Consider the following 21,788-nt stretch of genomic DNA (forward strand, 5'->3'; position numbering starts at 1 on the left):
CGACGCGGCGGGACGACGGCGGCCGAAGCGGAGGGAGGCGCCCGATCCGGCGACGAAGACCCCCGCGGCTCGAGCTGGTGGGCGGGGACGGCGTGGACGAGCGCGGGGAGGACTGTGGACATCAAGGGGTGGCACGGGGGTCCTCGGTACATGGGAACGATGGCGGCACATCGATGCCCTGCTCGGTTACGAGCTCCAGATCGAAAACGAGGAAAGTGGAAGAGGGAAATATCGCTAGGGTTTGATTGACGGGCGCGGGGGCGTCGGCCTTATACTCCAAGGGAGCCGGGGGATGGCTGGCACGCGTCATGGCGCAGCCACGGCCGACGGATGGTCGCCGCGAACCCCGCCTCCCTGTAGCTGAGGTTGGGGATGACCCCAGTTGGGCTGGGCCTAGTGCCGTATTGCAATAGAGCCCACTAGCACGGAAGGTTTTTGCTCTTTTCTTTTTTTAGTTTTAATTTCTTTTAGTTTTATCAATGTAGATAAGTGGCTCCTAAATTAGTGTTACAAAATATGCCTCTGCCAGAAAAAGTTTGATACAAAAATTAAAATACTTTGCAATTTTTTATAATAAAAAACATTTAATTAATTGTTTTAGCCACTGTTTTGGTTATTTTAGGGCATTTAAATATTTTATAAAAGTTAATTTCTCCACCATAATTATCTATAAATTATTTGACACATTAAGAACATTTTAGTTTTAACATTTGAAAACTTTATTTGTTTGAATTGATTTTTATTTGAATTTTGAATCGGTTTTGAGCTAACGCGAGATTAACCACAGTAATCGTAGTGACATGGCATCATTAATGCAGGATTACTGTAGCTTAATTATCCGGGTGTTATAGGCATAAATGATAAAAAAACCTTTTTCAAATTGGTGAACCTTTTTTCAAACACGATGAACTATTTTCAAATTCGATGAACTTTTTGTCAGAAACAATGAACTTTGTTCAAATTCATGAACTATTTTTCAAAATCGATGAACCTTTTCCAAAAGCGATGAACTATTTTTAAATTCAATGAACATTTTTTTAGTTTGTGAACTTTTCTTCAAAAATGATGAGGTTCTTTCAAAATACACGAACTTTTTCGAATTCATGATTTTTTGAATAATTCAAAAATCTAAGTGATACAATAGATGACATTTGTGCAGTAAATAGTAGGGGCACACTTGTTCATATATTACTGGTGCAATTATTAGCCGCAAGTCCATAATGGCTCTAGTAGTTACGTGAGCTCGGGTATGCAATCAAGATCGCGAGTTCAACTGCTCCTTGGCGGGCTGGCCCAAGAGGGCGTTGCAGTGTGTGCTAGTATCGGGAATCAGCGCTTACAGCCCCAACTAGGAGCTCCCTTTGTTTTGGGAAGCTCCTATACAAGACTCCAATCTGCTGCATTCTGCGACAGACTTGCAGGCCTTCGCACAGGCGCCAAACTAACGGGCCGTCCCAGGTTACCAATCCAGTGAGCAAAAATGATGTGCTGGGTTGGGTTCGAACTCGCGCAGCATGACTCCTTGTTTCATGAACCAAGCGACTTGATCTGACAACCGTTTATAAACAATAAGCAGCCCAAACATTTAAGTAGTTGGACTCACATGAAATTCCTAAGAAAGATAAAATAGATAGACTCACAAGGATTCGAACTAGGCACCTCCTCGTAGTAAGCAACGCTATACAACCAGTGGAATACATAAGTTTGGTGTCTAAAAATTGCATCATGGCTTATAAGAATTGTGAACGGCATATCTAAATATGACTTGGAATTTTGAACGCGTCTTTATTTAGGAATTTGAATATTTATTGAAACAAAACATTTTAAAATTGTGAACAAATTTTACGAGTTGGAAAATTATTTGAAAACATGAACAAATTTTTACGAGTTGGAAAATTGTTTGAAAACACGAACAAATTATGGAAATGTCAAATATTTTTCAATCTTGAACAAAATTTAGAAAAAGGGGAGATATTTTAACAAATTTGAAAACGTTAACCTTTTTTTAGAACATGAATATTTTTGGAAAAAATGGAACTTTATTGAAACTCTGAACAACAATTTGAAAATCGAACAATTTTTCCATATGTGTACAATTTTTGAAACTGTGAACAACTTAGGAAAAGATGCACTTTTTTGAATTTGATGAGAGTTTTTCGAATTTTTGAACAAAATTTGAAAAACCAGGAACATTTCTGTACTTCTGAATAATTTTTGAAACTCCAAACAAACTTTGGAAAAAGCAAATATTTTCTCAAATTTCAGAACTCTTTTAAAAAACGTTGAACATTTTTTGAATTTATAACCAAAATTCTAAAGAGAGGAACATTTTTCGTAAAATTTCGTAAACCCCCAAATTAAATTAGAAGAGCAAACCTTTTTTTTCAAATTCCTAACAATTTCTAAAAATCAAGAACAATTTTGATTTTCTGAACAAAAATTAAAAAGAAACATTTTTTGAACTTCCGAATATTTTTTGAAAAGCATGAATATTTTAAAAATTTAGGAACAAAATTTGTAAACGAGAACATTTGTGAAGTTTTGAACAATTTATTAGCAGCACAAAAAGTTTTTGAAAAAAAGGAAATAAACTGGAAAACAATAAAGGAAAAAAGAAAAAAAAGAAACAGGAATCAGATAAAAGGAAAAAGAAACGGGAAAAGGAAAAAGGAAAAAAAGGAAAACCGGTTCAAAAACCTCCTAGAATGTTCGTAAAACCACAAAAAACTAGTTGGGAACCACCTAGAACGTTCCCAAAACCGGAATCACTGAAATGTTAAATAGGTCAGCCTATCCCGAATGCTCGTTTGATCTCCCCTGTGCGTCGGTCCGACAAATTGCCGCAGCGGGCGGCAAATAGGAAAACCCCTGCTATATTGGCATTGCTGGCGCTCGTAGAGCCATCATACTGGGCCGGCCTAGCAACCTGCTGAAGCAAAAAAATTATGATCACTGGTATTATATGGGAGAACAGATATTCAAAATCATGACATGACCACCAACAAGCTACCACTGCTACCACCAGACCCAGTTGTCTTCCTTCTCCACTGACCAGAAAAAATATCTATTTGATCCTTCTTTCAGTACTACACAAATATATACTCCCTCCTTCCAAAAATAAGTGTCACAATCTTAGTACAACTTTATATTAAAGTTAGTATAAAGTTGAGACACTTATTTTGGGACGAAGAGAGTATTATATATCTGGTATTAATTGTCTAAAATAAATTCACCAAAATATATAAATAACAAATTTTAAAACAGTTCAAAAATATGAAAAGTTTCTTCAAAAGTGAAAAAAGTATGTCAATTGTGAGAAAATTTTCATCGATTTTGAAAAAGTTCATCAAATTTTTAAAAAAGTTCATGATTTTGAAAATAGTCCATTGGGTTTGAAAAAAATCATCGAATTTGAAGACAGTTCATTGATTTTTGAAAAAAGGCTCACCGAAATTGAAAAAATCCATCGAATTTGAAAACAATTCATCACGCTTGAAAAAAAGTTCTAAATTTGAAAACACTTCATCATTAAAAAAAGAACACACATTTAAAAAAAGAAATAAGAAAACCCGAATAAAACCGCCCCAAAATCTACTAGCGAACCGAGAAAAAACCGGCATGGGAAGCTTCCCAAAACCAAAGGATTCTCACGATTGAAGATACAAATAAAAGTAAAAAAGCAAGTTATGAAGCACTAGTCATTCGATGGCCCAGTGGTAACTATGTTGGCGTCGATGCAACCGAGCGCGAGTTCAAACTCACGTGGGTGCATTTTTTAACGTTAAAACAGAAGAAGAAGAAAAGATATACATGGGGCGGCACAACTCACATCAGCTTCAGGCGCCCGTTTGCAAAATGACCTATAGGAAGGGCCTTCATTCTCCTCGGTAGCTGTTAGTTTTTCTTCGGTTTCAACCGGGTTTTCTTTGATTTCTTCTAGTTTTTATTCGTTTCATTTTTCTTTGTTTTTTCATTGTTTTTTGGGGATTTCGGGGTTTCTTCACCATTTTTCTTTGATTTCCAATGGTTTTAGTCTTTTTAGTTCTTTCTCTGTTTCTTCTTTTCAGTACATGTCTACTTTCTTTCAATACACAATGTACATTATGAGTGTATACGAGTAAAAAAATTATGATACACATTAAACATTTTTCAAATAGGCTATTATATTTTTCTTAAACACTTTTATTTTTCAGAAAGGACCACAAAGTTATATTGAAATTAAAGAGTGGTACAAAGCACCCCAACTTACAAGGAAATTGCACACTAGTCTTTGGGGAACCAACCTGCCCCTCCAACCACCGCAGGTTGTCGACGTGCCGCCGCCACCGCTCCCTTCAGAGCCGGTGGGACCTTGGATATCTACAACCGAAATAAATGCGAATGGGAAGTCTTCAACCTCGGTCCTGAAGGAACAACACAACAGAAGGAGAGATAGGCCGGCTGAGGGAGTCCTGGATTAGGGGGTGTTCGGGTAGCCGGACTCCAGGACTATGAAGATACAAGATTGAAGACTTCGTCCCGTGTCCGGATGGGACTTTCCTTGGCGTGGAAGGCAAGCTTGGCGATGCGGATATTCAAGATCTCCTACCATTGTAACCGACTATATGTAACCCTAACCCTATCCGATGTCTATATAAACCGAAGGGTTGTAGTCCGTAGGCAATCAACTCCATATACAACAATCATACCATAGGCTACCTTCTAGGGTTTAGCCTCCTTGATCTCGTGGTAGATCTACTCTTGTACTACCCATATCATCAATATTAATCAAGCAGGACGTAGGGTTTTACCTCCATAAAGAGGGCCCGAACCTGGGTAAAACATCGTGTTCCCTGCCTCCTGTTACCATCCGGCCTAGACGCACAGTTCGGGACCCACTACCCGAGATCCGCCGGTTTTGACACCGACATTGGTGCTTTCATTGAGAGTTCCTCTGTGCCGTCACAATCAGGAAGGATGCCTCCGCCCGTCTTTAAAGACGGCGCCATTGCTAAGGGAGCCTTGGCTGTCGGCCAAACCCTCCGGCTAGGCGGTTTCCTCATGACCGCCTGTTCGGCTGTTGCGCCGACGGTGACCTCTCGGGTCATCAAAAGCAACCTACACGTCAGCTCGGAGCTCGTCGAGCAGCTAGATCCAATGGAGCTCTCTTCCGTAAACGAGCTCTTGGATCACATCGCCGCCCTGGGGGTCGCTACGGATTACGACCAGGTTGGGCTTAAACCCGATCTAAGAGAAATTAACTCTCCCCAAGTCACCCACCACGTTGCCGTGGTAGAGGCGCAGCGCGGCGACCCTTCATCTATTTTAAGGACTAGCTACGTCTGAATTCCCGACTCCTCCAAACCGGATACCCGCAGAGAGGAGGATGTAACTCAAGACCTGAGCTTAGGATCAGGCAACGGGCTAGATTCGTTGGACAACATCCAAGAATCCGAACTTCAGAGTTCGGAAACTCTTCGGCCTCCGAATCTTGGATTGGGTGAGGTTTTAGATTCAGCGACACCCACCCACCCGAACATAAGCGATCTCTCCCAAATCAGGCAGAGGCCCGAGGAAACAGTACATCATTACTGGGCCAGATTCCTCCTGGTTATGAACAGGATAAAGGATTGCTGCGAGGGAGACGCAATCTCAATTTTCTGCAGTAATTGCACGGACGAGGGAATCCTTAACGCCATAAGTCGTCGTGATATTACACGCTTCGCTGACTTGGCGTCCATAGTACAAAAATACTGTGCGATGGAAAGCGCCTAGAAAACCGAAATAAAATTTTGGGATAATCCGGCCTTGAATAGTAATCCCATCCGAACTAAGAGGGTGCATCATCATAGGACACCCGGGATGAACACCAAAAAGCCAAAACCCTCTATAGGGCATGGAACCGTACTGGAATGGTGGCTTGATGGACCCTGTAGAATTCATAGTACAGAGGACGCCACACCAACTCACAGCCTTAGAGCATGTTGGATACTCCGGCAGGTGGCCAAAATTACCGAGGACCTCTTAATTCTGGAGGCCGCAGAAAGCCAGCCCGAGGACACCAGTACCGTTCTCACAGTCTTTGAGACTTTCGCATCAAACAATATGCGAAAAAGAACACTCCGCAGCCTCACCGAAGTCTATCAAGTTGCAACAATAAATCCATGGAGCGACACTGCTATTACCTTCAACGCAAGTGATGAACCTAGATTCCGAACAGCCCGAGCACCAGCCGCATTGGTCCTCAGTCCCATAGTGGACGGCTTTCGCCTCACCAAGGTGCTCATGGATGGAGGCAGCGGACTGAACCTCATTTATGAGGAAACCCTTCAAAAAATGGAAATAGACTGGAACCGCATCAAGCGAAGCAGCACAATCTTTAGAGGAATAGTTCCCAGTCAGGAAGCGCGTTGCACAGGAAAAATCACACTAGATGTGGTGTTCGGCACGCCGAATAATTACAGGTCCGAAGAAGTCACGTTTCAGGTGTCCCCGTTTAAGAGCGGATATCACGCTTTACTAGGACAGGAAGCATTCACAATCTTCCAAGCAATACCCCATTACGGGTACATGAAGCTTAAGATGCCCGGGCCGAATGGAATTATCACTCTAGCTAGTGATCCGGACATAGCACTCCGCGCCGAAAACAAGACGGCCGCATTAGCCCTTGAGGTGCTATCCGAAGCCTTAGTGGCCGAGGAACTAACTGCGCTGCGCTCCACGGTTAACAGGGATGATGTGATACTCGATAAGAGATCCAAATCCACATCCTTCAAGCCAGCCGACGAAATAGTCAAATTCCAGGTCCATCCAACGGACCCCAATAAAACAGCTTCAATCGGGGCACGACTGAACCCTGATGCAGACGCCGCACTATGAGAGTTCCTACGAGAGAACTGGGACATCTTCGCCTGGCACCCTTCAGACATGCGAGGGATCCCACGCAGGCTGGCCGAACACAGCTTAAATATCCTAAAAGGATTTAAACCTGTCAAACAAGCCCTTTGGCGTTTTTCCGAACCCAAGAGACAGGCTATGGGAGAGGAGCTAGCCAAGCTATTGGAGGCCGGATTCATCAGAGACATAAAACATCCGGACTGGCTAGCAAATCTGGTGATGGTACCAAAGAAGGACAAATCCTGGCACCTGTGTGTCGACTTTAAAGACCTTAACAAGGCTTGCCCAAAGGATCCCTCCCCCCTCCCCCGCATCGATCAAATTATCGATGCCACCGCAGGACACGATTTGTTGTGTTTCCTTGACGCATACTCCGGTTACTATCAAATCAAGATGGCAGAATCAGACCAAGCTGCAACAGCATTCATCACACCATACGACCCATTCTGCTTCAACACAATGCCCTTCGGGCTAAAAAACGCCGGCGCAACATACCAGCGCATGATCCAGACATGTCTGGCAAACCAGATCGGCAAAACAGTGGAGGCGTATGTGGATGATGTGGTCGTCAAATCAAGACATGTCGAATCCCTAGTAAACGACTTGAGGCTTACATTCGATAACCTCCGACAATATGACATCAAGCTCAACCCAGAAAAATGCGTCTTCGGCGTTCCAGCCGGAAAGCTCTTGGGCTTCATTGTGTCCGGTAGAGGAATTGAAGCAAACTCAGCCAAGATCCGAGCTTTGTCACAATTGGATGTCCCAAAGGACCTTAAACAAATACAAAAATTAACCGGGTGCGTGGCGGCTTTAAGCCGCTTCATCTCCCGCTTGGGAGAAAAGGCACTACCCCTTTGTCGCCTCCTTCGGCGCACCGAACACTTCGAGTGGACGGATGCCGCCACGGCCGGACTTGATGAAATAAAAGCCATATTGTCAACAAACCTAGTCCTGGCCGCGCCAATCACCGGCGAACCAATGTTATTGTACATTGCAGCAACACACCAAGTTGTCAGCGCAGTGCTCGTTGTCGAGCGGGAAACGGACGGACACAAATTCCCCCTTCAAAGGCCGGTCTACTACGTGTCCACTGTCCTCACTCCATGCAAATCACGGTACCCGCATTATCAAAAGATTGCATACGCGGTATTCATGGCATCCCGGAAGCTACGACACTACTTTCAAGAGTGTTCCATAACAGTAGCCTCGGAAGTGCCACTAAACGATATTATCAACAACCGCGATGCAACGGGCCGGATTGCAAAATGGGCCATCGAGCTTCTCTCGTTCGATATAACCTATAAGCCACAGCGAGCTATTAAATCGCAAGTTTTGGCCGACTTCGTCGCAGAATGGACGGAGGCCGAGCTCCCTAAAGAGTACATCACATATTCAAACTGGATTATGCATTTCGACGGCTCCAAAATGTTGGCCGGACTGGGGGCTGGCGTTGTCCTGACGTCCCCCACAGGAGACACAGTCCAATATGTGCTCTAGATCATGTACACGGATTTCAACAATGCAGCCGAATATGAGGCCCTCCTACATGGTCTCCGGATAGCAGTATCCATGGGTATCCAGCGCCTAGAGGTACGCGGGGATTCAAACCTCGCGATATCCCAAATAAATGGAGACTTCGACGCCAAGGACCCAAAAATGGCAGCTTACCGCAACGCCGTCCTAAAAATGTCAGCTCGGTTTGAAGGGATGGAGTTTCACCATATAGCCCGAGAAAAAAATCAAGCAGCGGATGTCCTGGCACGCATCGGAGCAAAACGCAATGCAGTCCCCCCAAACATCTTTTTGGAAAGATTGTTCAAGCCATCCGTAGCATGGGAGGGGGAACCCGCAAATAACAGCCCGGACCCAGCCGCACCACTCGACGCCGAACAATCTGACACAATTGGCGGCTCTGCCAATGGAATGACACCTTCAGCCCACGTAATACTGGCGGTTATCGCCCCGTGGACAGAACCATTCCTAGCCTACCTTACTAGGCAGGAACTCCCGGAGGACCAAAACGAGGCCCGCTGCATAGTGCGGCGATCTAAAGCCTATAGAGTCCATGAGGGAGAGCTTTATAAGAAAAGCACTACCGGAGTCCTTCAAAGGTGCATCTCCGAAGAGGAAGGGAGGAACCTTCTGGCTGAAATTCATGCCGGACTCGGTGGTCACCATGCCGCTGCTCGGTCCCTTGTTAGCAAGGCTTTTCGTACAGGCTTTTATTGGCCAACGGCCCGGGCAGACGCTCAGGACCTAGTCCAACGATGCGCTGGTTGCCAACTTTTTGCCAACCAAAGCCATATGCCACCCACCGCACTCCAAACTATACCCATCACCTGGCCTTTTGCGGTCTGGAGGCTTGACATGGTCGGACCCCTTAAAAGTGGGACCAATAGGAAAAAATACTTACTGGTCATGGTGGATAAGTTCACCAAATGGATAGAAGCCAAGCCTGTTAAAACGGCCGAATCCAGACCTGTGATAGACTTCATATCCGGGGTTGTACACCGTTATGGCGTCCCCCACAACATCATAACCGATAACGGTACAAACTTTACCGCCGACGAGGTAAAACTCTGGTGCAAAAACATGGGCATCAAGCTCGATTATGCTTCCGTCTATCACCCACAAACCAACGGCCAGGTCGAACGCGCAAATGGTCTTATCATGAGCGGCATTAAACCCAGACTGGTGCGGTCCCTCAAGGAATCTAACACGCACTAGGTAGAGGAGCTCGACTCCGTGCTATGGTGGCTGCGGACCACGCCAAATCGCACCATCGGATACACACCATTTTTTATGGTGTACGGCGCAGAGGCAGTTCTGCCCTGCGACATAATTCATGATTCACCTAGAGTGCGCATGTACAAAGAAAGAGAAGCCGAGCTCGATCGGCAGGACAACTTGGACGCCTTGGAGGAGGAGCGTGACGTGGCAAAAGCCCGTTCTGCATTTTATCAACAGCAGGCCCGAAGATGTCAAAGCAGAGAAGTACGAGCCAAAAATTACAATGTTGGCGAACTAGTTCTACGCCTGCCGGATAAGAAAAAGGACAAACTCAAGCCCAAGTGGGAAGGTCCATTCATAATTGACCAAGTCCTGACTGGTGGGGCGTACCGCCTGCGAGATGCGTCGGATAACCGACTCAAGCCGAACCCGTGGAACGCCACCCATCTCCGAAGATTCTATGCCTAGCGCCGGACTCTGTGTTCGTCTCCTTCCTCTGTCCATTTTTTGCATTTTTTTTACATTTCTCTCCTTCCCCTCTTTTCTTTTATAGCCCTTAAAGGCTCATCTAGTGACGCGCCACTCGCGCTCATTAAACCCGGGGGCTTCTTTAACAGAAGCTTATTTATACGGGCTTCACGCCCAACACATGCGTCAAACTTCCGCATGTACCTTTTTCTTCACCATTATATGCATCGATATGACTTAAGTTTTGGCCAAGCTGGGTTGCCTGGCTCCTGTGCTTACCCCTACGTTCCCGATTGTTCGGCTAGGCGGTAAAGGGAGCACCTCTGCGATTGTTACTGCCGGGTCAGCCGGATGTGTACCTCAGACTGGGTGAAGCCGAAAGCTAGCGTTCTTAAGAGAATATTCGGTCGGTGAAATAAAAGATGATCTTTTTACTCATTTTATGCGCCCCTAGATGCTTTTTCTGCGTCTTTTCATGCAGTCCAGACATGCACTTTAGGGCATGCCTCCCAGGGAAAGGAACCCTTAACAGAACTATTCTCTCTGGAAGATGTTTCTTACTAACCATGTAATATAACATAACTTGTTGGGCACTTGTCTGATAAAGCACTAATGACCCCTACGCCTGGTCTTCACACATACCCCGGTTCTTATATAACCGCTATGGTATTCGGACACACTCCGGGCCGTCAGGTCCCGAGGTTGAAGCGAAAAGGTCGGCAACGACAAACGATCTACAATCTAGCTAGAAGGCATTACACATGTCAATTCAAAATTACATAGTCATTCTGACTGATTGTATTCCTCTTCTATACCATCTAACAGGCTGTATAATTTACAGTCCTGCTAGGAATACTTCGCGGCTAACTCTACTTGGCCGTATATTAAGCTTACAGGGATCTCCTTCCCGTTAGGCCCCACTGGTCCGACCTCGGCCATGTGGTTTGGGTCAGACTTCGTAAAACGGGTCTTCACCATGGCCCGGGCCTCCCTAGCGCCTTTTTGGCAGGCCGATATCTTCCACAACCGGAAGCGCCGCCGAGCTCCCTTCAGCTTCTCCGCAAGCTCTCCAAGGCCCTCGGGCATGGAGTGGGCAGGCCATAAGGCTTGGGCAACGCATCACCTGCCGAATTCGCTCATGCAGTTGCGTGAGTTCGGGAAGAAGGTCACCCGTAGAACCGGGCATCTCCTCTGCAGGATGACCTGTGAGCATACCTACAGACATTACTCTGTTAGTCGACTTCCTCGCCGAACTCTTTTTTCAAAGTTCGTTCAAGCACTTACTAAATATGCCGCGTCGAAGCCGCTGATTCTCCTTCGTGGAGTCCGACAGCTGGCCACGAACATCTTTAAGTTCGACGTCCAGCCGGGTGTTGGCATCTTGAAGATCATTCTTCTCTCGCCTCACCTTTGTCAACATACTCTCACCGGCCTTTAGCCGGCGTAAGAGTTGTTGCTTTTCCGGATTGAGTCCGGCGCCATCTGCAACATGATTTGTCAGATTTGCACCCACACTGCACAATACTAATCTTTCGAAGTGTATCTTACCTGAGGGGGTCTCTTTGGGCTCCCCTGCTGCGGCTAGTGCGGCCTCTAGTTGGGCCTTGCACTTTTCCAGCTCCTGGGACAGTACAGTATTCTTCTCTGTAAGAACCTGCATATTAAATGATCCTTAAATCAGTTGCTCTAACTGTTTTAAGTCTCGGGGGCTACTGGTATATACATACTGCTCCGTGGCTCTGGCTAAACCATTTTGAGCGGCACAGAGGTACGCATCTACCGAATTAAAGACATCTAAAGCCTGTTGGGAGAAACAAGCGTCGCGTAGAACTGTCCGGCGACGCCTGTGGTTCATGGCACTCTCCACTTCAGAATTTGTGGCAGACAGCCTGTCCGCATCCTCTGTCGGAGGAGCGTCCGGTGCGCGCCTTGTGCTCGCCTCCGCTTCCTGGCCAGACGTTGGAGCCTGGCTGGTGCAGGCGCGATTGGCAACCTCTCCGGATGTAGTCCGGCGAGGTCTCTTCATTCTGAAGATAGCACGAACATTAATATGCCCTGATAGAATAACACCAGGGAAACAGAGGGTGCGCTATACCTTTGCGCCGGCATCTCAGTTCGGACTACATTCCTTTTTGCCCCATGGGGCCCTGCGGCCCCTCGTTGGCTAGCCGCCGCAGGATCGGCCTCCTGCCTCGGAAATCTCCCCTGCAAAACACGGTTGTCGTCAGAAACACCGGAATACGTGAGAGTGGAATCTCTCTCAAGGGAATGAGACTCCGGTTTCTGTCACCTGGGAGGCTGGGATTAACCCTGGGTAATCAGCCGTGATGGCTACCAAGATATCGTCCTTGCTTAGCTGATGGAACACCCCGTCGATAAGCTCCACCGATATGTCCGGATCCTCTTTGGAGTCCGGATCGAGGGACCGTTCTGGGTCCTCGGGCTGTGGAGGACGGCTGTTTATATCCTTTACCACCTGTCGCAGTTCCTGCATTGAAGTCGTTAGACTACATATCTAACTGTGGGAGTATAAAACAAACGGGCAAGCGCAGTTGTTCACTTACCCAACTTGAAGGATCGTACATAGTAAATCCGGCCTGCGGGTTGACGCGGAGGAATTCCTCCTTTTCTCCCTTATACAAAGAGGATAAGATCTTTACTAGAGCGGCAGCTGAGGCCGGCCCCTTACGACCTTAACGGGTGGCGTCATCCTCCCCGTTGAAATCCCACATGGGGTGGCCTCTATATTGAAGTGGCTGCACCCCCCGCATAATGCATGCGGCCGTGACTCCAATCATGGTTAGTCCGGAATGAGCCAACAGTTTTATCCGGCCCATCAGGTAAAGGACGTCTCTGTTGCTTTCTCTCTGAGAGCTCCGCGGACGCCAGCTCAAGCGTTTCTTCAATGGAGCACTGTTGAACTCAGGGAGAACGACCCGAATAGGGTCCGGTAGCGGGACGTCATCTATGTAAAACCATTCCGAAGGCCAGTCCTCGGACGCCTTCTTTGGGGTTCCGGATAGGTATCCGGTCCCGGCGATGCGCCATACTTCGGCTCCGCCCACTTGGTATATAGACCCCTCTCGAGAACGGGGCACCAGGCAGAATAACCTCTTCCACAGCGCGAAATGAGCCTCAACGCCTAAAAATAGCTCGCAAAGGGCGACAAAACCCGCAATATGTAATACGGAGGTGGGCGTGAGATTGTGCAGCTGGAGGCCGTAGAACTCCAGAAGCCCGCGGAGAAATGGATGAATTGGAAACCCCAGTCCCCTTATTAGATAGGGGACGAGGCACACCCGCTCTCCTTTAGAAGGATTGGGGGTGCTCTCCGCTTGTTTTCCGCCATTGTAGGTGGCGAGACCGGCTCAGACCGGGACCATGTATGCCTGAGGGAGAAATCCCTTGGCCTGAAGCGACACTAACTCGCTATGCGGGATGGTGCAACTCTCCCAATCCCCGGGTTTGGGACCGGAGGGGCGAGGGGAGGAGCTGCAACGGCTGGTCATGTTGGAATGGACCTTTGTTGGAAGCGCTCTGATGATAACTCGCGGAAAGGAGAAGATGTGGTTTGGACCTAAATCCCCATCCCGTTAAATAGGCGGCTCGTTTATACGGCTAGGGGTGTGGATGTAAAAACGCCACGGCTTTTCGCATTCGTTTGACACGTGGAAGACGGCCATTATTGGGCGTGGAAGCCGAGGAGCACTACATTACAAAAATCGGACATTATTCCTACAGGTACACAAGATTTGGAGAAGAACCCGCCTTGCAATGCCGAACAATCTGCGCGCCGGACTCGTCATCATTGAAGCCTGGTTCGGGGGCTACTGAGGGAGTCCTGGATTAGGGGGTGTTCGGGTAGCCGGACTATACCTTCAGCCGGACTCCAGGACTATGAAGATACAAGATTGAAGACTTCGTCCCGTGTCCGGATGGGACTTTCCTTGGCGTGGAAGGCAAGCTTGGCGATGCGGATATTCAAGATCTCCTACCATTGTAACCGACTATATGTAACCCTAACCCTATCCGGTGTCTATATAAACCGGAGGGTTGTAGTCCGTAGGCAATCAACTCCATATAAACAATCATACCATAGGCTAGCTTCTAGGGTTTAGCCTCCTTGATCTCGTGGTAGATCTACTCTTGTACTACCCATATCATCAATATTAATCAAGCAGGACGTAGGGTTTTACCTCCATCAAGAGGGCCTGAACCTGGGTAAAACATCGTGTTCCCTACCTCCTGTTACCATTCGGCCTAGACGCACAGTTCGGGACCCACTACCCGAGATCCGCAGGTTTTGACACCGACACCGGCCATCGCTTGACCACGCCGAGGACAACACAACTCTAGAATCCTTAGAACACTCAAGAAACGGAGACAGCTAAGGCGAGCCACCAGCACCGCACCGAGCCTCCCCCAGCACCCCCAAATAAAGGCCATGAATAGCCAAACCATGGCGAAGATGGGATCGAGGGACCCTAAATCCACCAGCTGGCCATCGCCTCCGCCGCAAAAATTGCACCTTGGATACCTATACTCACCAGATTGACGAGTCCAGGAGTCCACGACATCAGAAGCTTGATGACTCTGCCGCGCACGACATCGCTGTAGTGGGGAAAGAGCTCCAGCGAACTTATTCTACCACAACACCGCGACAACCACCTCCACAACATCGCCAAGAACACCTACCCTAGTATCTACATGCAGAACCATATATCCGGGGCTCCCTCACTCTTCCATCGCCGGAGCGGTGACCGGAGAGGGAGGGAGCCCGCGGCTTGGCCGGCAGCGAACGCAGGGAACGACGATGCCTCCTTTTCACCTCTCCTACACAGTAACCGCCCCCTCTTGACCCTTGTTAGGACCGAGAGTATATCGACAAAAGGGGGGTGAATGGGAGATTCAAATTTTCTTTCGAAAGCTTTAAAACTTAATCCAAACATAGTAGCGAAATAGAGTATCGAGAGAAATGCACTGAATCGGTTTTGTTTGTCAGAGGCGTATTCATTAATGAAGGCATTAACAACGGAGCGAGTATGATGGATAATATGTTTAACTACGATGGGGGTTATGCAGCAAGAAAACAGGTGTAATAGAATGAGACATAACATAGCTGAAACTGAGAGAAATGCAACTGAAAGGTTACACAAGTAAAACAAAGATAACGACTGGGAACGAAGGAATATACACAAGGGTAATGGTAGAAATAAACTCAGATATACAGAATGAGGGTCTCAGAACAAGATACAAAATTAGGCCATCTACCAGCACAGAGCACGATTGAAAACTACTGAATGAAATGCAGTAGAGAAGATATAACCAGTGGTGCTCGATGGCGACAAGAGATTTGGTAGATCAGTTCACCCTTCTGCCAAAGGGCTACGTCTGGTTGGAGGGGTTGTGACTTAACATGGAAGATAAAATCTCTTCACCCTATTCTCCTTCAATGTAGAGCTGATCAAACTCAGGTTGATTTTACTCGTGGTAGATCCGTGTCGGCGATCTCCAAACCTTCGGTTGACCTTCGCGAACCGCAATCACTCTTGGTTGCTGAAGATCAGGTTCAGTGAAGACAACAACTCTTCAACACTCGAAGCCAAACTTATCCGTCTATAGAGTGCAAACTCTCAAGAGTAACAGGTACATGAACTCTCACTCGGAACTGTTGTGATTCTAAACCACTGTCTAAGTTTGGGCTCTGGTTTTCTCTCGGTGGATCTCAAACTCAAATCACTCGGAGGGGGGTTGCTCAAATCAATCTTCTCAGAAATCTCAAGCGGAGTAGCCTACAGATAACGCTGGAGTAGGGTGTCTATTTATAGCCGCAACCTTCCCAGATGGGAAATGACCAAATTGGACATCGGCTTCAGCCAATGGCCAAATGACACGATTCCAATGGTCGGATTCGAGCACAACGGTAACATTCCTTGCGGAGCAAGAAATGCTAACTCCTTGGTCCGAGTAAAATCTCTTGCGGCGAAGAAGATCACAGTCTCTTACTGATAAGTATTTGCTCGGAGCACAAAGAGATTTATCTCACAACTTTCATAGGTTGTGGCTAAGCATCATAGTTGATCTAAGCATCGAGAACCTATCCCCCTCTTAATAGTTTGTAAGTCATATGACTCAAAAGACTGAAAGAAGAAAAATGAAATGAATGCTACGTCTTCATTTTGTCTTCGACTTCAATCGTTGTAGTCAATTTCTTCAGCCGACGGTACCGAAACAAAAGCTTTGCTTCAACAGTAAACTTTCGAGGGGTCGATTTCTTCACATTCCTCTTCTTGACTCTATCACTTCAACATATATAGCAGTTCTTCTCTGCAACGCAGATATGCTTCGGTGAAGTTCCTCGAACTTAGCACCAGAGACAACATTCTCTTCGGTTGTGTATGGACTTTTCTCTTTGTGTGCACTAGCAAACAAATTAGTCCATACATGTTTCTGTGAAAAATCTCTAAAACATAAGGCAGGCAGATATTGCACCAACAATCTACCCCTTTTCGACGATTGTTGACAAAACATGCCACATCGAATGATAGATAATGAATGGAATGTAATGAAAGGAATAATGAAAGATGAGAGAATATTATGAAGGTAATATATTCTCCCCCTTAAGATATGCTTCGGTTCGGGGAAAATATATTTCTCTTCGTATGAGTGTCATTGACAACAAATTTCATACTAGAGTTCTTTCAATGCACTCAACTGTGTCTAAGATAGTTCCTGTCACAAAAACTTCGAGAAGGATTAGATGTGAAACAAACATTGTGAGAATTGTGACATGGATAAGTCATGAAGGTTTTTTCAGAACACAATTTGGATCCATACGAGATATAGTTTTCCTGCATGTTAGTTATTCGATATGATCAGAGCAGGATCGAATAATAATTCGTTGCTCAGAGTGGATAAGCTTCGAAGGTGATTTTCCTGCAATAATTGAAAGGAAGTGATATCTTTGAGGAAAAACACTTAGTCGGTAAAAAAGATAGCCTTTAATGAGGCAATTGTGCATAGGCTGACTTTATCTTCCCGCAAGGTTAGATAATGAGAGATAGCAGTCGGAGCATATCTAATCACAACATGGTATCATCATTTGATGATTCTATGTTCTTCTTTGAGGAGGATTTATGTGTCCCTGTAAGGTAGATAATCGTCTGTGGTAATCATTCACAGCGACAACATATTTAAAAGTACCTGCAGACAAATAGAGCGAAGCAAATAGCATTGCAGGTGGGGGTTATTAACATTACATGACGATCGAGTATTTCAGCACCACATGCGGTTTGATAAGTTCTTTGAAGCAAATTGTTCGACCGAAAACCAAATTCAGTACAATGCATGCTGCTAAACAACAATTGAAAAACGAAAAGGAATGTTAACTGCAATATCCTTAACAGCAACCAAATATCGTAATTCATAGTGGTATTGTTGAAACTATTATTGATGAAATTGAACTGCACGGCAAATAGTTGCACATATAGAGCATCACATTGTGAAGAACTAAAATAAACAAGTCATAAGGACACCTCTAGGCGATCCTTAAAAAGTTAAAGGACTAAAACCCTTAGTGGATATATATATACTCCAGCAATTTTTTGCCTTTTCTAGTCGACCCCCTAAACTTAAGGTTGTAAACTTCAATTTGATCAAGTTCAAAGCAGGTTCAACCAAAAGTAGCATGCATTCAAACATAAACATAGATAGTTTTGCATAACCGAACATAAAACATAAATTTAAACTAAGCACCACAACTTTCGGTCGAAGTAGAGGTCGAGCCAATCCTTCCTCGTCATGTACATTGTACCGCGAGCTATGTCCGGGCCAGTACCGTCATCGGGGTCGTTGGGGAAGACACTCCTCCACTCGTCGCTGTCGATCTCCTCATCCTTGGGGCCCACCTCGACGCCCTCCGTGCCGCCGTCGCCGCCGCCTTCGACCTCGTCATCAGAAGAGAGCGTGATAACCCACAAGTATAGGGGATCAATTGTAGCCTCTTTCGATAAGTAAGAGTGTCGAACCCAACGAGGAGCTAAAGGTAGAACAAATATTCCCTCAAGTTCTATCGACCACCGATACAACTCTACGCACGCTTAACGTTCGCTTTACCTACAATAAGTATGAAACTAGAAGTACTTTGTAGGTGTTGTTGGATAGGTTTGCAAGATAATAAAGAGCACGCAAATAAAAAGTAGGGGCTGTTTAGATGAAGACACAACTAGTTAGTTTTAGTAGAGAGTTTGTTGTCACACAAGAAAGTTATTTGTCCCTAGGCAATCGATAACTAGACCGGTAATCATTATTGCAATTTTATTTGAGGGAGAGGCATAAGCTAACATACTTTCTCTTCTTGGATCATATGCACTTATGATTGTAACTCTAGCAAGCGTCCGCAACTACTAAAGATCATTAAGGTAAAACCCAACCATAGCATTATAAGGCATCAAGTCCTCTTTATTCCCATACGCAAACAACCTACTTACTCGGGTTTGTGTTTCTATCACTCACGCCACCCACCATAAGCAAATCATGAACATATTGAAAAACCTACAACGGGGATTCTCATGCTTGCGCTACACGGAGAGCACCATAGGACAACACCAATAATAAAACATGCAACTCAAACCAATCACGATCATCAATTAACCCATAGGACAAAACGGATCTACTCAAACATCATAGGATAGCCATACATCATTGGGAAATAATATATAGCGTTGAGCACCATGTTTAAGTAGAGATTACAACGGTAAAAGAGGGATTACACCGATGCATAGAGGGGAGAAGAGTTGGTGATGATGGCGGTGAGGTTGTTGGTGTAGATTGCGGTGATGATGATGGCCCCGGCGGCGTTCCGGCACCACCGGAAGAGAGGGGGGAGAGAGCCCCCTTCTTCTTCTTCTTACTTGATCTTCTCCCTAGATGGGAGAAGGGTTTCCCCTCTGGTCCATGTCCTCCATGGCATGGGAGGGGCGAGAGCCCCTCCGAGATTGGATCTGTCTCTCTGTCTCTCTCTATTTCTGTGTTGGCTGATTCTGCCCTTTCACCGTTTCTTAAATTCCCGGAGATCCGTAACTCCGATTGGGCTGAAATTTGGACATGATTTTTATCCGGATATTAGCTTTCTTGCAGCGAAAGAAGGGCACCAACCGCTTTATGGGGTGTCCACGAGGGCCAGGGGCGCGCCTGCCCCCTTGGGGCGCGCCCCCTGCCTCGTGGCCCCCCCGGGCATCGTCTCACATTGATTCTTCTTCCCAAAAATCACATATATTCCAGAAAAATCTCCGTCGGTTTTTATCCTGTTTGGACTCCGTTTTATATGGATTTTCTGCAAAACAAAAAACATGCAACAAACAGGAACTGGCACTGGGCACTGGATCAATATGTTAGTCCAAAAAATAGTATAAAAAGTTACCAAAAGTATATGAAAGATGTACAACATTGGCATGGAACAATAAAAAAATTATAGATATGACGGAGACGTATCAGCATCCTCAAGCTTAATTCCTTCTCGTCCTCGCATAGGTAAATGATAAAAAAGATAATTTTTGATGTGGAATGCTACCTAGCATAATCTTGATCATGTAATCTAATCATGGCATGAAAGACACGAGTGATTCAAAGCAATAGTCTATAATTTGACATTAAGAGAATAATACTTCAAGCATACTAATAAAGCAATCATGTCTTTTCAAAATAACATGGCCAAAGAAAGTTATCCCTACAAAATCATATGGTCTGGCTATGCTCCATGTTCACCACACAAATCATTCAAATCATGCACAACCCCGATGACAAGCCAAGCAATTGTTTCATACTTTTGATGTTCTCAAACCTTTTCAATTTTCACGCAATACATGAGCGTGATCCATGGATATAGCACTATAGGTGGAATAGAATATGATGATGGAGGTTGTGTGGAGAAGACAAAAAGGAAGAAAGTCTCACATCGACGCGGCTAATCAATGGGCTATGGAGATGCCCATCAATTGATGTCAATGCGAGGAGTAGGGATTGCCATGCAATAGATGCACTAAGAGCTATATGTGTATGAAAGCTCAAACTGAAACTAAGTGGGTGTGCATCCAACTTGCTTGCTCATGAAGACCTCGGGCATTTGAGGAAGCCCATCATCGGAATATACAAGCCAAGTTCTATAATGAAAATTCCCACTAGTATATGAACGTGATAACTCAAGAGACTCTCTATATGAAGAACATGGTGCTACTCTGAAGCACAAGTGTGGTAAAAGGATAGTAACATTGCCCCTTCTCTCTTTTCTCTCATTTTTTTATTTTTTTCTTTGTTTTTCTTCTTTTTTTTTCATTTTTTGTAGGCTTCTTTGGCCTCTCTCTTTTTTGAGGGGCTTCTTTGGCCACTTTTATTTTGATAACCTCACATGGGACAATGCTCTAATAATGATGATCACCACATTTTTATTTACTTACAACTCGATACTAGAACAAAATATGACTCTATATGAAATGCCTCCGGCGGTGTACCAGGATGTGCAATGATCTAGTGTAGCAATGACATCAAAAAATGGACAAGCCATGAAAATATCATGCTAGTTGTCTTATGATCATGCAAAGCAATATGACAATAAATGCTCAAGTCATGTATATGATGATGATGAAAGTTGCATGGCAATATATCTCGGAATGGCTATGGAATTGCCCTAATAGGTAGGTATGGTGGCTGTTTTGAGGAAGATATAAGGAGGCTTATGTGTGATAGAGCGTATCGTATCATGGGGTTTGGATGCACCGGCGAAGTTTGCACCAAATCTCGAGGTGAGAAAGAGCAATACACAGTACCGAAGAGGCTAGCAATGATGGAAGGGTGAGTGTGCGTATAATCCATGGACTCAACATTAGTCATAAAGAACTCACATACTTATTGCAAAAATCTATTAGTCATCGAAACAAAGTACTACACGCATGCTCCTAGGGGGATAGATTGGTAGGAAAAGACCATCGCTCATCCCCGACCGCCACTCATAAGGAAGACAATCAATAAATACCTCATGCTCCAACTTTGTTACATAACAGTTCACCATACGTGCATGCTACGGGAATCACAAACTTCAACACAAGTATTTCTACAATCCACAACTACCCACTAGAATGACTCTAATATCACCATCTTTATATCATAAAACTATTGCGAGGAATCAAACATATCATATTCAGTGATCTACAAGTTTTATGTAGGATTTTATGACTAACCATGTGAATGACCAATTCATGTCATCTCTCTAAATAGATATAAGTGAAGCAAGAGAGTTTAATTCTTCCTACAAAAGATATGCCCATGCTCTAACAAATATAAGTGAAGCAAAAGAGCATTCTACAAATGGTGGTTTTCTATGTGAAGAGAAACATGCAATCCAAACTTCAAATGATATAAGTGAAGCACATTAAGCATTCTATAAAGCCATACTCAAAAGATATAAGTGGAGTACAAAGAGCATTCTATAAATCAACCAAGGACTATCTCATACCAGCATGGTGCATAAAAGAAAAGTGAAAACTAAATGCAAAAGAGCTCCAAGATTTACGAATATCATGTGACGAATAAAAATATAGCTCCAAGTAAAATTATCGATAATCGTTAGAAGAAAGAGGGGATGCCTTTCGGGGCATCCCCAAGCTTGGTTGCTTGGGATTCCTTGAATATTTCCTTGGGGTGCCTCGGGCATCCCC

The sequence above is a fragment of the Triticum urartu genome, chromosome 7A (genome assembly GCF_056163025.1).
Source record: "Triticum urartu cultivar PI428250 chromosome 7A, HENAU_Tu73, whole genome shotgun sequence".
In the NCBI taxonomy this organism is placed as follows: domain Eukaryota; kingdom Viridiplantae; phylum Streptophyta; class Magnoliopsida; order Poales; family Poaceae; genus Triticum; species Triticum urartu.